Source organism: Neopelma chrysocephalum, unplaced genomic scaffold (genome assembly GCF_003984885.1).
Source record: "Neopelma chrysocephalum unplaced genomic scaffold, ASM398488v2 Primary Assembly neopelma1_44, whole genome shotgun sequence".
In the NCBI taxonomy this organism is placed as follows: domain Eukaryota; kingdom Metazoa; phylum Chordata; class Aves; order Passeriformes; family Pipridae; genus Neopelma; species Neopelma chrysocephalum.
Window position 1 is genome coordinate 10,362,791 of NW_020897703.1, and position 18,585 is coordinate 10,381,375.

The 18,585-nt window shown below is 38.5% G+C and overlaps 1 long non-coding RNA gene across 1 annotated transcript in view; it reads right to left on the minus strand.

Annotated features, from left to right (window-relative positions):
• Positions 1 to 18,384, minus strand: part of LOC113965272 — a 28,712-nt gene extending 10,328 nt beyond the window's left edge. The window contains exons 1-2 of the long non-coding RNA XR_003533487.1: positions 18,284 to 18,384; positions 6,799 to 6,858 (exon numbers count right to left, since the gene is read on the minus strand). This is a non-coding gene — a long non-coding RNA (uncharacterized LOC113965272). The remainder of the gene's footprint in view (positions 1 to 6,798; positions 6,859 to 18,283) is intronic.
• Positions 18,385 to 18,585: the final 201 nt, after the last annotated feature.

Below are 18,585 nucleotides of genomic sequence, written 5' to 3' on the forward strand. Positions count from 1 at the left end.
CCAAGCACTCTAGGGCCTAATGAGGGGTGACTAATGTGTGGGAGGCAGGGAAGAGATGCTGACCCTTTTTGCAGACTTTGGCATTCGTGGAGATAGCGGATACTTAGCAACGGAGCCTTAGCAGGCTCAGAATTAGAACTAGATAGGTTCAAAAGTTTCCCCAAACATCACAGGAATCAGCCATGTCCTTCTCCTTGAAATTGTAAGAATTTCGATAAGACTTGTATAGATATCAGCAGAAATTCTGCTTCAGGTTGAATTTCACAGCATATGTTCAAGTTCTCATCAACAGAGATAAAAAAAAGTTAGTATTTCTTAAACTGCACTATTCTCAAACTAAATCAAGAACCTTCATTCACTATTTTTGTGGACCACAGCAACTGGACAATAGTCTTTAAGCTTTAATCAACTCATAAACTTTCAATCTAACTTAAATTCAGTCTCTGTCTTTGCAGTTTGACATATTAAAACTCAAAACATTCTCACTAAAATTCTGAGATGAAAGTGATGTCTGGTAAATTGGCTTATTGTGGAAGAAGTAAAGCTTGAAATAAAAATTTCTGTGGAATTCACCTGGAAATGAAATTATCTTCCCTGGGTATAAAACTCTTGTTTACTGCTTCAAGTGCACACTTAATTTGTTTTGTTGTCTCTAGCACAAGAAATACATATCAACAAAACAAAACAACCCATGCCTCCGTAAAGCTCAAGGAAAAACCATTTCATCAAACATAAATCTTTTCAAAACAAGTAGCTCTACAAAACATACACCTCCCTCTAGTGAGAATGTGGGAGAAGAAAGCAAACTGAGAGGCATTATACACATCATTGAATGTTTTCCTACAGGTGACTTCTAAGGAAATAATTGAAGAAGCTATACAGACTATGATTTTGGTGTCCACAATGTACTATTTGAAAGCATTTGTTTAATAGGTTTAAGTAATGAATAAGTTTGCATAAACAATATGACAAAAAGTGGCTAAAATAGTCTATATAAGTGAAAAATCATTCATTTAACAACTTGTAAAAACTGGTCATATTTTGGATTCTTGTTAAATCTTCCTGGCCTATATGTCTGCATAAGAGCCTAACACAAAGGATATACCCACTGAACGTTAAGATTGTCTTTATAGTGTTGAGCACAACTTAATATGGGTTCAGGAAATTCCAGCACATGAGAAAAATATTAATCAAAACCAGTTTTAGTCACGTTCAGACTAAAGCCAGAGCTGCTTTGTTAAAATTGAGAAACTTATTCAAATGCACACTGAACCTTGTGTATCTTCCTTGAGTTTCAGGGGATGAGTAATTTCACTTTACCACAACTGCCCTGAAGGGGGAAGATTTCGGTCTTGCTCTTTATAATGCAATAGTAATGTAAACTAATCCTGCCACAAAAAATTAGCACTACTGAGAAGAGCTGTTTGACAGCTACAGACAATTATATCCATTGATTCATTTCTGAGAGTTTGTGACCTCTCAGACTGCTAAACTCCAGACGTAGTACAGTGCTTCCTAACAAGAGTGTTAGTAGATCAACTACAACCTCAGCAAGATTCAGCTCACATGATTTTTTCAAAACTTTCCAAAACCAGAGAAAAAAGTTAATCAGTTATGTCCAGCACTGAAATAATAGGCACAGTTTACACCTCAGAAGCCATTTCTTAGTTAGTGTTAAAAAAATCCTATTTCTTCCAAGGTATTCTTGCTTTCCTTTTTCTATGACCTCCAAATGCCCCGTTTCCCTCAGCAGAGAGTTACTCAATTTGTCTTTGCAATACTGGTATCAATTATCTCAACTTGAAACACTTGAAACACATTGTACTTATTCAACAATGTGATAAAAAAAAATCAGATAAATAAAAAGCCTCAAGTTGTGGCTGGAGATAAGTTCCGCTATCATAGGACACAAGTTGACTTTATTTATTACACTAAATCAAAAGCCATTTCCAAGGTGGCACTGTGCTCTCCAAAGTGCAGTTGCAGAGTGGGAGATGATCACTGGCATGCGTGCTCTGCACTACAAGGAAGAGAAGCTGAGAGGGCTTCTTCGTCTTATCCTTTAGGTCACTGCCACAAGGTAGAATCAGATAAGTTTATGGCACAAGGCAGGCGCCAAATACCAAGACAGTGACAGCACAGCAGTAGAGACAGAAATAAAACTGTGGGTTGTCCTAAATTACTGTGAATATTTCATACCAGCTATTTCTTCCCCAGGAAGATATTACATCTCTGTGTGGCTGGGATATCCAGCTAACTCAGCTTCACACAGCTACTACCAGTAAGTCTTTTACATTAACATGAAATTCTGGCCACATTTTACACTTTGAGGCAGGGGCCTCAAGGCACAAACACATTAGATCTACAGAAGTTGTCCACAACATCTTGACTCTCTTGACCCTTTTTCTGCCATTTTGACTGCCTAGCAGCTCTGATGTGCTCCTTCTTACCAGGATTTCAGGGAAGGAATAGGCGACCTCTAACCTTGATGGCCAGAGGATTTATCCCACCATACCAGCTACAGCAGACCGTGAGCTAAGGAGCTGCTCCTCATACCTCTTACACCATGTACTGTTTAGGTGGATATCACACACCCTCTTATTGTGATCCTTGCTGCAGCCATCAGCATGATTGCTCAGCACGTTTGAGGAAGTTGCTGGAGAGCTTATGAGTAATTTCCTTTACTGATATTTAGGGTTGTTTGTCAGCTTGAATTTATACTCTGCCAAATATCGTGGGCACAAAGCTGCCATAAGCAGAAGAGCACGTATCTGCAGGTGGTAGACACAACAGGTTTAGGCCACCCAGATCAGCAAATTCCCAGCTGGACTGGGTTGCTGATTGTATGGAACTGCTGCAGAATCTCATGATGTGCACATTTAAGGATGTCCAGTCCTTGTTAGCACTACTCTATCTTGATTCCTTTGTGGGTTCAAAAACCTCTCATTTTCCTCTTACTTACTTGGCCAAACTAGAAACATTTTATCAAACTGACAGAGTGAAAGGGTAGATTTAAATCTTTGCATTAATTAAGAAGCCAAAGAGCAGAATTTGTGTCTACTTAATTTTGATAGAGCCCTGATGTGAGCTTTGCATGGTATAAACAAAACCAATTACTGAGAATGTGGTAATGAAGCAATAATTTTTTGCCATAAACTTTGAACGGCAAAAAGTAAAAACCATTGGTCTTAACCAATCAATAGTTGTGTGATAATCCACATACTACCTGCACATGAAAAAAATGTTTTAAGATTTGTTTAAGTACAAAAACCACTGGTTTTCATTTCATGTTACTTTTTGAAACAGACTTTACTAAACATGTACTTGCAGTACATTTTGTTTTCAACATAGTACTAAGAGAAAAAAACAACCATTGTAGCAGGACTTTTATCAAAAGTTGCTTTGGCTTTCATGGTCTACATTATTTTAGAACTGTGTCTCTTTGCTGCCTTCTTAAAGCATCATTTTAGGAGTATTTAGTCTTTTTATAATTAGATATAAAATAGAAACCAAATTAAAGTGGAGCAGTGTTTCCCAGAAATAAGTGCCAGAGAAATAAGTGCAGTGGGATTGCTGTCTTATGCAGTTGAAACATGACAATGTGATTCTTTCTTCCCCTTCACTGCACCACCCAGAGTCAAAGTTTATACTCCTTTAAGGCTGGATTTTGTTTGCTCACCTTGATGAGAATTTATTTTCATAGGAATTTATTTGGAATTTAATTATTTATGGGAGGGAATATGTTAATTTGTTTTCCAAGAAGATATATTACAGACTTCAACTGGCTGCCTAGAGATATTTTACTACCCTTTCATCAATTTTTTTTTTGAGACAAAGCTTGCTTTATTCTCCAGGCAATAGTGGTTGCTTCATAATTTATTTTTTTAGGAGGGAAGGTGTTTGAGACTTTCCTCCTTGGATGGTAGCATTAAAATTTTTAAGTTTTGTGACTTTTGGACCCACTAAAGATCAATTATGGTCACAGAGGGATCAAAGTGATGCAGTGCCCTAGGACAAAAGAGGCAGATTCCAACTGGGGAGCTCTTGCGTTTACATGATATTTGTGGCAAACACAAGGAAAATCTGCTGATGTGCTGCAGTGTGACTGGCTTCTGTGATCTGTTTGCTAGGTCACCTGTCTGCTTCAGTCTGCAAACACTAAAGTTGCACAGGGAAGATAAAATTAGCAGCATCTCCATAAAACACCGTTCACTGCACCACAGAGGGTTTCATTTTCCTGCAACTCAACTTTCACAGGCGTTGATAACATTGACTGTTAGTGATCAACAGTGATATCACTCCTTATTTGGGAAAACTGAGAGCTGTGTCAGATGAGTGCCAAACCATATGTGTCTCAGGGCAAAGAAATGAAGAATTTAACTATATTACATCCCAGAAGAGCCACATGTGAGTATTGGGTTCTCCCCATCCCACTGCCTTTGTCTGCCAGGCTCCCATAGGTTGAGTTCACACCTAAAGACTATGTGTGTGCTTTCCAGTCTTCAAACAAGCAAACAAGAAGGAGCAAATTATTGCTGAAGACCTCAGTCTGCTTATTCTCCACTGTTTCTCCCATGTGAACAAAGACAGTCCTATCTCAAAACTACCAGATTCACTGGGTGTGAAACAAGGGCGGGCAGCCTGTATGCAGTGCACTGTTGCTGCAGTGTCCTTTGCCTTGGGTTGGTGTTTGTGGCTTACCAGCAAGATTCACACTTGAGAGGAGATTACAAGCCAGAGAGGAGCTTTCCCCACCTCTCTGCATACTCTCCAGTCCTGTCTCAGGACAGGAAAGGATGTAATCTCCTCCCCATACTGAAGGTGATCCCTGATGTGAAACTGAGATAGGAACAGACTTGCCCTGGTATAAAATATAGCTGAGCTCGGTGAGGTGGACATACCAGTCATCTTTCCTCTTACCCTTAGGTGATCTGCCAGCAGACAATAGCAGTGGCTACTCAGGAGGATCCAATCCTTTGAGGTTTCTGAGGAATCCCCCGTGGCTGGGACTTGTGCTCAGCACTGTGAGCCTGTGCGTGTGCTGCTTGCAGCCTCAAGTGCTGACAATGCCACTGGGAGCATCCCATGTGCAGAGTCACTGTGAGCCCTTGCATGCTCTGGAGAGCTCACTGGCAGCCCCCTGAGAGTGGGCAATGGGAGATATACAACATGCCAGCAGCACCAGAAGAACCCTCAAAGGTGTCTCTGTGGATTTAATCATTGAGGATTTGGTCTGAGTCCTATAAGGTGAGTCCACAAAGGTCCTAATACAAAACAGTCCCATATGACTGTTGGACTCAGTGATCCTTGTGGGTCCCTTCCAACTCAGCATATTCTGTGATTCTGTGACCACTGGATTCCCCCAGAGCAAAGGGAAGTTCTGTGAAACAGCACAAGGTAGTGGCTGATTCCACTTTTAATCATACATTATACATAATATATAAAACAGATTTTTAAAATTAAGTAAAATATATTTAAAAAGTTATAAATAATCTACACACACACATATGTAGACATACTTTTAATTACACGTTGTATCTACTTAGAGAAATTAATTCAAGAAGTTACTGTAGAAAGCCATCCTATGGGAATCAGCCTGGCATTTTTCACTTTATCATTCAGAGGCAAATTCATATGAGCTTAACATCCCTTATCAGGCACTAACCCTTTTAACAGCTTGCTAACAGTTGAAGATATTGACAGAATAGTTTGATGCCCCACAAGAGGTCACACAAAGTTTCTGATAATGGCATTATACTGATGAAAAGGGGGTTTAAGATTTTCTTTGAGGGAGTGTAGTTCAGGGGACTAGAAATGTGCATCCTAGGCCAGAGGCACGTGTATTAGCACGAAAGAGTGGAGCACTCAGAGGAAAGAACAAAGAGCTGTTGTCATTTAACCTGATTACAAATCAGTGGTATGCTATTCTTTAGCCTGCTTTTTTAAAGTGGCTAAAAATACAGATGGCTGGATTATGCTCCCTACTCTCTACTCCCCTCACCCTGCAGGAGAAGGGGTCTGAAGCCTCACTCTTTGCACAGCCCATGTGAGGGCTGTCCCCAGCGTCTCCCCCCTGCTTGTGAGAGCACAGAGCTTGGGGGAGTTGCCTGTTTGTGCCAGTGGCGTGAAGGATCGGAGCAGAGGGAAAGGGATGATAGAGCAGTTAGCAAGAAGGACATAACACCCCATCAGGCTTTTCAGCTGCTGATTTTACCCAGCCCAGCTAGACAAATAAAGTAACCTCTGAAGTTGAAAATACTGAGTTATCCATGAGCTGTCAACCCCATTTGAACAAGCTATTCTATTTAAATTTAAGTGTGAACTGTAGAATATCTCATGAAGTTAGAAGTGTTGCTTTAATATTAACATATATGTTAGAGGGGCATTTTTAGGATTTTTGGCAGAGGATGTTGTTTGGAGGTTGGTGTGAATACATATCTCATTTAAGAACTTCTCAACAGAGCTTCAGAATGCTCAACTGCCATCTCACCATTTCTGAAACGTCTAAAGTTTTCATTTTAAAATGAAATCTTTAAGGTATTTCAATCCCATCCTCCCTCCATTCCGACTCCAGTCATTCATATTTCATTATTGAATCAAATGCTGAAAATCTTCTGCTAGATAAAATGCCGTCCAATCTGGCCAGTGCTATTTACAAGCTAAAATTCAGGCATGGAAACTTGGCTTTGAAAAAGATCAGCTTTTCAAGACATGGTAATGGTTTACATAGATAATATACACACTATTATATATAATAAAATAAAGATAATTCAATATAAGGGTGATTCTTGTTCTTACATGCTAAGGATCTACGATTTATCTTTTTTGACTGTGATGAACATCTTCAGGTTGAAGTACCTCTAGTAAAAAATGCACACAAAAAACTGTGTAAAATTTTAAATCCTAAAACAGGCAGAAAGTTGAAAACAAACAATACATATGTGACTTGGTTTCATTTGGGGAGCTGTAAAAGTCAGATATAAACCCCAATATTCCATGACATATCACAGGTTCAGAGTTTACAGCTGTGGCCCCAGCAGCACTTTTTGTTAATCCCACTCCAACTTTATCAATAATTCTGTCTGAACTACATGTACAAGTGCAAGATTCTTTGAAGTCTGGAGACAAAATTCAGCCAAATCGTCTCTGGGCAAATTTCTGTCAACACAAAGCCCTGTGGAACTGATTTAAAGTCAATAGGAGCTTTTAATGAACAAGAGAATTGGAGTGGCAGGGGGCACACAGGAGCAGTCTGCGCCCCCCTTGTTCCTCATTTCATGCTACACAATACTGGGTTTGTGCAGTGGGCAGGAAGGAAAAGAAATGGCTTACAAAGAACAACCACCATAGCGAGGGGTGACAAAAAAGGAAGAGTGAGAAAACTGCTTGTCCAACTCCTATTTTGGATAACACCAAAACACAAGAATAGAATGCTGGGCTAGAGCAGCATCCATTGTGCCTGATACATACTTCAGTATTTGCCATTAGTGGATGTTACCATAAGTATATGAAAGAGACATGTACTCAAGGCAGCTTCACAGAGGTGAAGTGAGAATAAGCAAAATAGTCCACCAATTTCACTGCTAAATATATTGAGTAGAATATTGGAAATGCTGCTGACTTATTCAGGCAGGCTGAATCGTAATTACATCTTTGCTTTCTCTGAGCTTCTGTTTGTGTTTCTTTTCTGTCACAATTGGAACTGAGCTAATAGTGCTGCTGCAGACTGGGGAGGACACTGTGTCTGCAATAGGAGTGATGGTGATACAATAATAGAATTCCTCATGCAAAGATGTGAGCATGTCATATGCTGTATATGGCAGGGAGACAACTTCATCTATCCCACAGTTACCTCTAGAGTAGAAGAGCAGAGCCATTTAAAGGGATATAACACTACCCAATGACTCAGGACAAAAAGCAAATATTATTTACAAAACTGAAATTACGCATGAACTGTTAGGTGTATAATGGTTTATAATTTCATTCTGCTTCCACTAAAGTCAGTTTGACTATTTCAACATGGGCAGAATTAGGCCTGCTGTAATTTCTCAATGAAATTTTGGTTAGTGTATGACAACTGATATCATACTGATAACAAAGACTGCTGCAGGAGCAGTAGAGACCAAAAGCTGACAAGATCTTGGAATGGAAAGTTCTTCTTACCAGCCCTTGTTGAGAGGCAGCATGGGGTGTGAGTCCAGTATGCTGGATCACCACAACTCACTCTGTGACATGTTTCCTGGGAATTTGCCTATCCAAGTACTGATTAGGCCTGACCTTTTCTGACATCTGAAATCAATCAAGAAGGAAATTAAATGGTACTAAGGCAACTGTTTAAGCATGCAAATTTGTAGAGATCTGATGTACCTCAGGAAAAAAGAACTACTCCTTGACAACAGGACTGAAGTTTGTAAGTTTTAAAGCTATTATTTCCTGGATGTACTTACAGAGTGATCAATAAACTCAGAATTACAGCTGAAAATTCTGTGATGAAGCCTTGATGAAAAAGATACACTTTCCTCCAAAGATGCTGAGTCATTGAAACTAAAACTTCTGCTGGACAGGGTCATTTTCCATGGATTAGACAGAGTGTATATTTGTTCAGAACAATTCAAGCTCAAGCCTCAAACAGAATCAGAAAGGGATTTCAACTTGGTATTTCCCTACAGGTATGTGTACAACTACTAATTACTTTCCTCTATATATTTTGAGTTAAGTAAGTCTTAAGCTGTTCCATTCAAGTAATTTTTCAGCACTCTCAGTTGAAAACTCTTTGAGATATCGGTCAACCAATGCCACTTTTCAAAATTTTCCTTTAAGTCTTCTTTTGCCTCAACAACTGTAAGAAAACTTGAGAGCAGGCAATCAGGTGATTTCCTGTGCCCCTGGACTGGCAGAATGACCAATGCTGTCAATTTGAAATGTCTTGTATACAAAAGGAAATAGCTGGCTCCTTAGGGACAGATGGATTTGTTGCTAGCTATTTGTGGATAGAGAGGTTCCTGGCCCATGTTGTCATGCAAACATATTAGCAGGACAACCACACTTAAGCAGGTAGGGCTTACTTCCATTTTAGCAGTTGCACCTCCTCAAAGCAAATCAGTGTTTGTTCTGTCAGTGTTACTGGTCTTCAGTATTTCATTTAAGCCACAACATAGCTGAGACATATCAACACAACAGATCACAGTTTCTTATAATTGCAATTGTGTTCTTTATGCCCCTCATTAAGGTAACCAAGACCTGTTGGAGAGGTCTTAAATGCTGCATCTCAAAAGAGATCCTGCTGAGAGAAGGGTGGAAAATTAAATAGCCATTTCTACTGCTTTAATAAGAAATCTCTGACTCAATTTCTTTGTCTTCTTTGAAGCAAGAAGTTGCAAGATACGAGTTTGTTGTATGTTTCTGGTAGAGGAAAAGAAGAAAAATCTTAATACAGTTGTCCTTTGTACTGGTTGTAGGTTGGATGAAAAAAGCACTTTCCTGAAGGTATTGGTTAAATATCAGACTACCACCTGAAAAATCAATAGCTAAGAAAACAGCTGAGATATTGCCAAGCTCACAAACAGAGAAAATAAACTCAGCAGAAGCCTGCTTTCCTAACACTTCCAGTTCATTTCTGAGCCTGAAAGCTGCAGAATATATGTTGGCTTTTGGCTGCCTTGCTGAACTCAATAGTAAGGATCAACAGCTTGGGAAGTTTGGTTGAGTTTCAGTAGTGCCTGAGTGCCTGCAAGTTAATGCCAGGTGTGTACCCAGTTAAAGAAATTCTTCAGTTCCTTGTTTTCTATATAAGCTGTAAGAGTCTTTTTTTTCTTATATTCTTTTCTAAAACCTTAAGTCATCAGGTTTCAGACCTGCCTGAAACCAGGCTGTAGTAGTACAGCTATAACAGGTCATACTCCTTACAGAAATATTTTATTTGATGCAGCCCTTTTCGTATTTTCACAACAGACTAGATATTGGGGTGGGTTTTTTTGGTTGATTGGTTTGGGGTTTCTGGTTGTTGGTTTTTTGGGTTTCTTTTCAGTTTGGAGTGCCAGATACTCATCTAGAGTACATTTCTACTCGTGTGGTGTTCCTCAACTGTTAATTCCACTATATCTTTGCCTATTCACAACTCATTATATAAGATTAGTAACCTAAATCACATGGCACTGTTCCTAGTCTTTGAGTGGATGATGGTGAGTGCCCTACTGGGGCACCAATACCTTATTTGCAAATAAAATAAGTTGTCACTTAGTGAAAAGCCAAACATTTGTGTGGGCAGATGTCCATTAGCACAAATGTTCATGGATTAATCACCAAAAGGGGTGTGAACACTTTTGAATAGGAAAGCAATTTAGAATTCATGCAAACATTTGTGAATAATTTTCCTAGCTTTTCTTTAACTTGGAGAAGGCCTAATGTTTTGATGTGGTACTCACTGATTATTTCAGTGCAAAATGGAGTATTAGAAGTGAAATCTGAATTTATTTCACTGTACTTTCAGCTTGTACTTTCTATTGTATTGACTGTGAGCCGAAAGCATTTTTCAAAGCCTAGCTGTGCACTGTACAACACCGTAGCAGCCCAGAGCAGAAGTCAAGGACCGTTCTAGGGCTCCTTAAACTGATCAAACAACTTCTGTCTTCAAATCAGCATGTTCTTTTAAATGCTGTATGTTTTAGTGGTATTTCCCCATTACTTATTATCTTCAGATGGATATATCCTCCACAGTGCTTTATAAAGTGATCTGCCCGATTTTCAGCTACACTTAACTTGCTTATTGAGCATGCACTACCTCAAAGCTATCATCTGTATATCATTAAATGCAGCTTTGTGACAGAAGCTGGGACCTCTACCTGTGATTTACAGACTACAGAAAATGTTTCCTAAACAATATAGCCTTAGTGAAACTTGCAAGACATAAAACATTAAAAGAAGAACACTGCATGTTAAAAGTGTTGCAGGAGTTCATTGCTGATTAGATATCTTGTTACAGGTGGTTCTCTCTCTACTGCATCCAGAGTGAGTCAGAAAGACAGAACGTACTGCAGATAATTTTAATGAAAGCAGATAAGCAAAAAAGCTGCTTGATTGATTGTAAGCATCAAATAAAGGAGCTTTAGGAAAATTTAGATTTGTATTAGAGTCTGTGAATTGCAGAAAACCACTTATGTGATTCCTGACACTAATATTTTGAAAGGCAGTTTGTGAGTATTAAGTGCTTGATCTTTGAAATAGCAAAGATTTACTTAGAACTAAAGGTACAGAATTAGAGCCTTAGCACTGGCTATGTGCTTTTAAGGAAAAAATACTGCAGTTACGTTTTAAGCACATATCTGACTACAATAACATGCCCATTAGTTATAAACACCAGCAGTTGTTCAAGCACAGCTGTTTACAATGATATGACCTGACCTTCATAACAAATGCATGTAACTTAATGAAGACCTAATACTATGAACACAAAATATAAATAAGAAAAGGAAGCAGTAGGTCTGACCAATACGAGGAACAGCCCTTTTTAGCATATTATTCTCTCCTCTCCCCCTGCTCCGCCCCCATGATTTTAATAATTAGAAGAAAGAATAAGAATTTTTACACATCTCTGAAGTCTTGTGGTACATGCTTGTCTTTCCCTTGCCCATGGGTATTATCAGCATGAAGTTACTTAAATTTTCTCAACAATAAAGCAGTATTATAACCTGGTAGTACCATTTTGTAAGCTGGTAATTTGCACTACAGTGTATAAAATCCGGTCTTTTTTAAGGAAAAAAATGACATCCGCTAAAACATAGACAGGAAACCACCAGCGAGCAAAACCAACAGCCCAAGATGCACTTCTGAGTTCACATAGCTGAGTTGAACATCCTGGACAATGATCAGAATCTAGGAAAAACTGCGCTGTGGAGAAAACATAAGGAACAGCTACATGACAAAAACCTTTGTCAATGATGTGAAAGCAGGGAAACAAACAGCCTCTCTGCCTCCTGAAGGTGCAGTTTATGGGTAGAAATGAATGAGAGAGTGAGATAAGGCACACCAGAATTGCCTTGTGAGGTGCAACCGCGACAGCTGGCCAAAAACACATTAAAGAAGAAATAGGGGTTGTGGGATGTGACAGACATCACCATCTTCCACCCTCGTGTTACTTTTGGCATAATGATTTTGTTTCTTACTGATGAAGGTCAGTTGTGATAAGATACCTAACAGTTATCATTCCCCCCTCATCCACCCCACCAAATCCCACTGTCAGCAAAGAAATAACCATAAGCTTCTTCTCATCTGACCTTCTCCTGTGAGACCCTTATACCTGGTAGGTAAAAAAACTGTAGAAAGAAAACCAACGCTCAGGGAACAAAATATGCAAAAACCACCTTGGACTGGACAAAACAACTTTCTATTGCTACAGATAGTAATGAGAACAGGAAAAATTTAGATTATCAAGTATGGTTGTAAGATATATTTTTAAACACTGACGTGCATGGGAATGAGGGACGGGAGAGAATAGAAGGTAAAAGAGGTTAAGTATATATAGCCTTTTAAAGCCTTACTGAATTGCAATATCACACCCTAGTTTATCTAATTAGTTAGTCAGACTCATTTTAGTAACAACAGAAAGCAATACAGTGCTCTCTCTCCCCCTGTAATAACAGATAGCTTATCTGATACTAGTAAGAGTTTCTCTGTTATCAGTTGCCAGGTAAGAGCAGGGCAGCAGTGCTGTGGTGCCTGCAGAAAGTGCTGGGGGTATTTTTCCCTCCTGAGGCTTGGAGCAGTGTGACTCCCCGAGCCGTGCTCTGCAAACCAACAGCTGCAGTGTATCACGCAGGGCTGCAGCACGCTCAGCCCATCAGCTCCTGTAGACAGCGTGTTCCTCCAAGGGTCCCCAGCACAAGCCAGCTGGAACCAGTTGATATATTAAGATGGGAGCTTGTGCTTAGTAGCGCTGTTGGGTGAGGGCACAGGCGCTGAATGAAACACAATCTGACTCTGACCAATTACTGAAAACACATGGTACTGGGAGTAAAATGAGCTAAGGAAATATTCTGAGTGGAAAATGAGGAGATAAAAGCAGATAAAATGTCATAGTTTAAACTGTTGAAAAATGTGGAGGACAACTGGGGATGTTTTAAACCATCCTGCTTTCTGAATCTGCTTGTAATGAATAGTCTGTGTAACTTATTATCTGATGAGAATTGCTTCTGTACACTTTATTTTTTTCTATAGTTTTCAGGCCACAAATGAGAACAACTTTTCAAGTGAGAAATTGTCCTCACTTACTTGCATCAATGAATAGTACAAGCATGTAATTTTGCAGAATTGGATATGGGAAGCAAAATTTAGCACATTTCCAGGATCTCACAGTAGTTCCTTTCACTAGACATAGACAAAGAACAGAATCACACTGTTTAAGGCAGCTCCTTCATTCTTTCTATTTTAAGACAATTATTTGTATTTACTAAGTCTTATTCTAACCACAGAAGAGCAGAAGGAGACATTAGGACTGCAGACAGCTGGGAAGAGCATGGCAAAGCTGTGCTCTGATGGTATATACATTTCATTGTATCCAGCCTGCGCATCTCTTTGAAAGACTGAACTGCACAGAGTAGTATGCAAAAGAATTGGTTGTAGGTCTTTAGAGAGCTACACAGAACACCTACATAAGTAGGTTAATCTGCCAGCTGGATTCTTTCTAGAGGAAATTATTTTAGAGACTTGTAAGTGAGCTTTTATGTTGCAAACCAGGAGACAAAATATTGATCCCTTCTCTATCTGTGGGAGAAGATTTCCCCCTAGAAGCTGGGCAGGGAATAATGAGACGACTTTTTGGCATTAGCTGTGAGGGATGCTGTGTGGACTCAGCCAAAGCCCAAAACCTGAAAGGAAAGTCTATAACTAACATCCAAGCTGGTCTGTGTGTTCCTCTAACCTGTCATTTTATAAAAATTTGGGATTTTGAGAAGCATCAATTAAGAATTGAGTGATATTCTAGTAGTGAAAAAGGTTTATTCTATTAACTTTTTTTTGGTATTTTATTGTTGCTCTATTTCTCCTCCTAAAGAAACTGTTTACAGTTTTTTTCAACTTGCTAAATACTATAATGCTTCATAAACTCTTACATTTGGGTATAAAATTTGTGTATACAATGAATTATGGCGTAATGCAAGTAACGTGTCACAAGCAAATCCTCTGGTAGACATGGATGCTTAAAAAGTCCAGGGTAGCAGTTCCCTATTTCAGCTCTGGAATGGGTTCTGCATTGTGACTGCCTGTAACATAACAGCCAAATTTTGAATCTTCAGATGCCTAATTGCTCTAATACTATTGAGATTTAGGTGTCTAACTACCCTTACAGAGCTGACGCTAAACAATCAGACTTTGCCATACCACAGAAATTCTTGACTCTGTTAGTATTTCTCCAACTGCACGAAAAATAGTAGTTGCTTTCCTAAAGAGATACTATCCCTGTCAGGCTCTGAGAATGTGGAGGCGGGAAGTATATTTAATATTTCACTCACTGTGCTTTTCTAGGGGAAGGAAAAAAACCAACAGTGGTTCTCAGGATCTTTTGTGCAAGAAGATGGTGGTTAAGGTTACACTCCCACAGCTTCTAGGAAGCCAGTGGGCGTAAATCATGCAGTTGGTTTCTGGCTTACTGCCACAGTCAGACAGGTGGTTCTTTGCAGCCTTAAAAGACATGACGAAGTTGACTTACAATGATAAGTATAGCTCATAGCTTCATTAACATTTCTTTACAAAAAGTTCTAGGTAAGGACCTGCATAAAAGTTTAAGATTTTATAGGTATATAGGTTTTGTGTTTGATTTTCTAATGACACAGCTGTGAAAGTAGCATTGAAGATTCTAACACTTCTAAGTAATACAGAAAATGATACAATTTAAGCTATTTAGATCTTACAAGGAAAGAAGAATTTAATTTGAGAGATACAGTTCAGATCCTGATGCATCATGATCTAAAATCTCAATCGTAAATGAAGGATTATCAAAGGGTTAAATGAAAGCCAGCCAAATTTTGCCTCCCCAGTATTTCTGGGATTATATTCTGCTCCATTCATTCTTGTTTTCCCCAGGGGAATTATCTGTCCTTCTGCTGCTTCAGCTAAAGATTTTCCCCAAGCTGTTTTCTCACTGTGGTAATAGTAGAAGGCATGATTGTCACTTTGTCCAAAATACTCCCTCTTGGCTGTGAATTCCCATCCTCAGGCCCCCATGTGCTGCCCCCTCAAATGCTGTAAGAGTCCCTCACTTCCTGGGGTCTTGCACTCATGGGAAAATATGTGCTGGCAGCTTTTCCAGTAACCACATGAATATTTTAACCACAATTTGAAGCTTCTCAATTATTTCTGCCTAGGTATATTGCCTTTCACTTGTTCCTGTAGATTATATATCTATGCTGTGTATTTACAGTGATGAACATAAGAGAGTAAAAACTAGTATGTGTGCAATTAGCTGAATGAGTCAAGACTGTTACAGTACTGAAAGGTCAATGTCCCACTGAGATCTATTTTTGACAAGTTACAATTCTGATGACTCCAGATTTACTTTTTACTGGTCAATTTGGTGAGACAGATGATATCATGATTTGACAGCAATTATACCACTTGACAGAATACTGAACCTTCCTAAGAGATAAACCTTATTCTCCCACACAAATTATTCTGTTGACTACAAATTTCAATCAATACCAGGGAATAACACTGCTTAAATAATCAATTATTATCTTCCCTCTTGATGAATCAGAAGGGAGGAAAAAATAATTGTTTAAAAAATACACATGGTTTGCCACTAATAGCAACAATTTTAGGTGGAAGCAAGCTAGCTGCTGTGTTTCTGTCTCAAAATTTAACTTTTTCTGTTGATATTTCATTATTTAAGATCTTCAGATTGTTACCCATGTACAAATACATTCACGCACTATTTACACTGTAAGATATTCCTTGGCTTTAGCATATGTTCTTTGACTGATCAACTGATTCAAACCCTATAGCTTGATTTAGATATGGTATGCCCAAGTCAATTCTCCAGTATTTTAGTGCACCAAAGTGGGAAGCAGTGATTATTTAATACTTTACTTGAGTGTTTGCTGGCAAGGAGCTACTTTTCTGCTTATAACCTGCAGGATAGTAACAGCAATGATGCCAAGCTAATCAGTTGTAAAGTCTTGATATTTATTATGTTAAAGAATCCAATACTCCTTTATGTGAGGAAAAGAGTATTTGTCTAAGAGAGAAAGAGAAGCAGATTTTACAGGGAATGCTTCACGTCTGACTTGCCATTGAGGCTCTTCAAATAATCACTAACTACATTGGAATCAGAAGTTTAACTCTAATCCACAGTCATCAGCACTGGCTGACTCTGTGGCTTTGCCAGAATGCCGGAACACCTCATGTGTGGAAACTGCTTTCCAGCTTTAGAGGGCAGGACCTACTCCTTGTCCATGCTTGTCTTAACCACTCTTCAGAGTCATTGTCAGGATAGTTTCAATGGAAGAAGAAATATTGCTTCTGATTAAGCTTATGATGCTTACACCTAAAACTTTAAGCAATGAATAATACCTAATAAGATGCATAGCATGAGAATATAAATATAGAAGAAATATTAATAATGAACCAGACAAGAACTGTTTCAAACCTTTCTTCATAATCTTTTTTTTTTTGAGCATGCTGTTCACTTTTTTCCATTTCCATTTAATATTTTGTAAAGTCTCAAGAAACTGTTCTTAATTCTCTAACTATCACCTCTTAGAATCACATGGAAACACTGAAACAGAGAAAGCAGATCCCACTCTCATTAAAACCAAGGATAAATTCCAGGGTGCTATCCATTGACAGTGCATAGTCCCGTTGATGCCAATGCAGGTGTTTCAGTGTGAGCATTGCACTTCAAAAGGGATTCCTTCAACTGTTACAAATGTGCAAAGCAAGGCTTGCCTTTTCTTGACTCATTTATACTTGAAGGAAAAGTGGCTGATTAACAGAAGATGAACTATAAGCAGTGATGTCCCTTTGGTGCAAGTTATTAAATGTCAGCTGAGAAGATCAGGTGGCCTTGGAAGAATTGTTCCTCTTTTTTTTTTTAATGATTTTGTTTTCCACATTTGCTCATTACTGCACAGACAATTGTCAGGAAAAGCTTTAATACAGGAGTTTCACTACTTTCTGTCATTGCTGTTTTGAGCTCAGTCTCACCTAACTCTACTGCACATGTAGTGAATCAGCTTGTCCAGCAGACAAGATAAGAAATGCTTGTGGTGGTGGTATTTATGGGCTACTAGGAAATGGTACAACAGACCATAGAATTCCACCATTGTAGAAAGTTAAATAATGGTTAAAATAACAGGAAAAATATTATAAGTGTGTTTGTGTGTTTTTTAATAGTAACTGTGTGAAGAAAAATGATTAGTGAATTAGGCCTTTTACATGTGAGATTCCATAAAAATATATGAATAAAAATGTATTCAGACATATTGAGAAACGATCAAATCTATTAATACTCCAAGAACTTTCAGCACATTTTGTTATTGTCAGTGTTGCATGAGTCAATGCTGCTTCTCGGTTAAACTATTCTTAGCAAGTTAAAATCTGGCAGGTTTTCATGATATTTCTGCAATGATAAAAAATCTGTGACTTGATGCAGAATCTTTCTGTGATTTTTCTCACAGTTGAAAGGGGACACAAAAAACTCCTTTCCATCCAGAAGTCTTTCCCCAAAAATGTAGGACCAATTACCTGCTTTATTTCATTGTCCAGAAGTTAGCCAAGACAGAGTATTGTTAGACAGGGTGTTAGACAAAGAGCATGACAACAGAGACATTTTTACAGAGCTCACAGCCTGAGCAAAAGGCAGAGCAGAGGGCTGGATCTGGAGCTGTGGAAAGTCCAAGGAAAGAGTGGAACCAGCTGAACTGTGTAAGGAACAGAGGTCTCACCATCAGCTGTTTCTTGTCATTCTAAGACCCCAGTCTTAAATTAGGAACTCCCTGCTGCCAATGGAATACATGACTCTAAGTGTGAGCCATCAGTTAGGCTTCCAATTTTTTTTTAATATCAGTACTATTATATTATTCACAATTTAAGGAGGTAAATATTAAACAAGAGGAGGGGAGAGATTGGCTACTTTAAACATTCTTAAATAGTAACTATTTTTATAATGAAGAGGGTATTAAAATATCATGCATAATAAATAAAATAATTTGATTTGTTAAATATCAAGTTCATTGCATTAGCAACTACAAAACCTTGTTTGTATGCCAGTTAAAGATGATATAGGAATACCTACTCTTCTGTTTGACATTGGAGATTCCCAAAAGATGCAAAACAGCGTATCAAATTTTGTCAGTGTTTTGCAGAGGGGGCAGAAATTTTCCATCTTTCACTGTACTTAGTGAACACTACTAGTTATAAACTACACATTTGTTAATATTTTATCAAAATCTAACATTAAAATAAATAGTTATGTGAAGGAAGCCAATTTCAGTGGTATAAAACACTTTTCCCCCCCCATTCTTTGAGAAGTTCTCTTACTACAAAATATGACTTGAATTGTTACAAAATAATTCCCAAAGTAATTTTTGCAGTTAA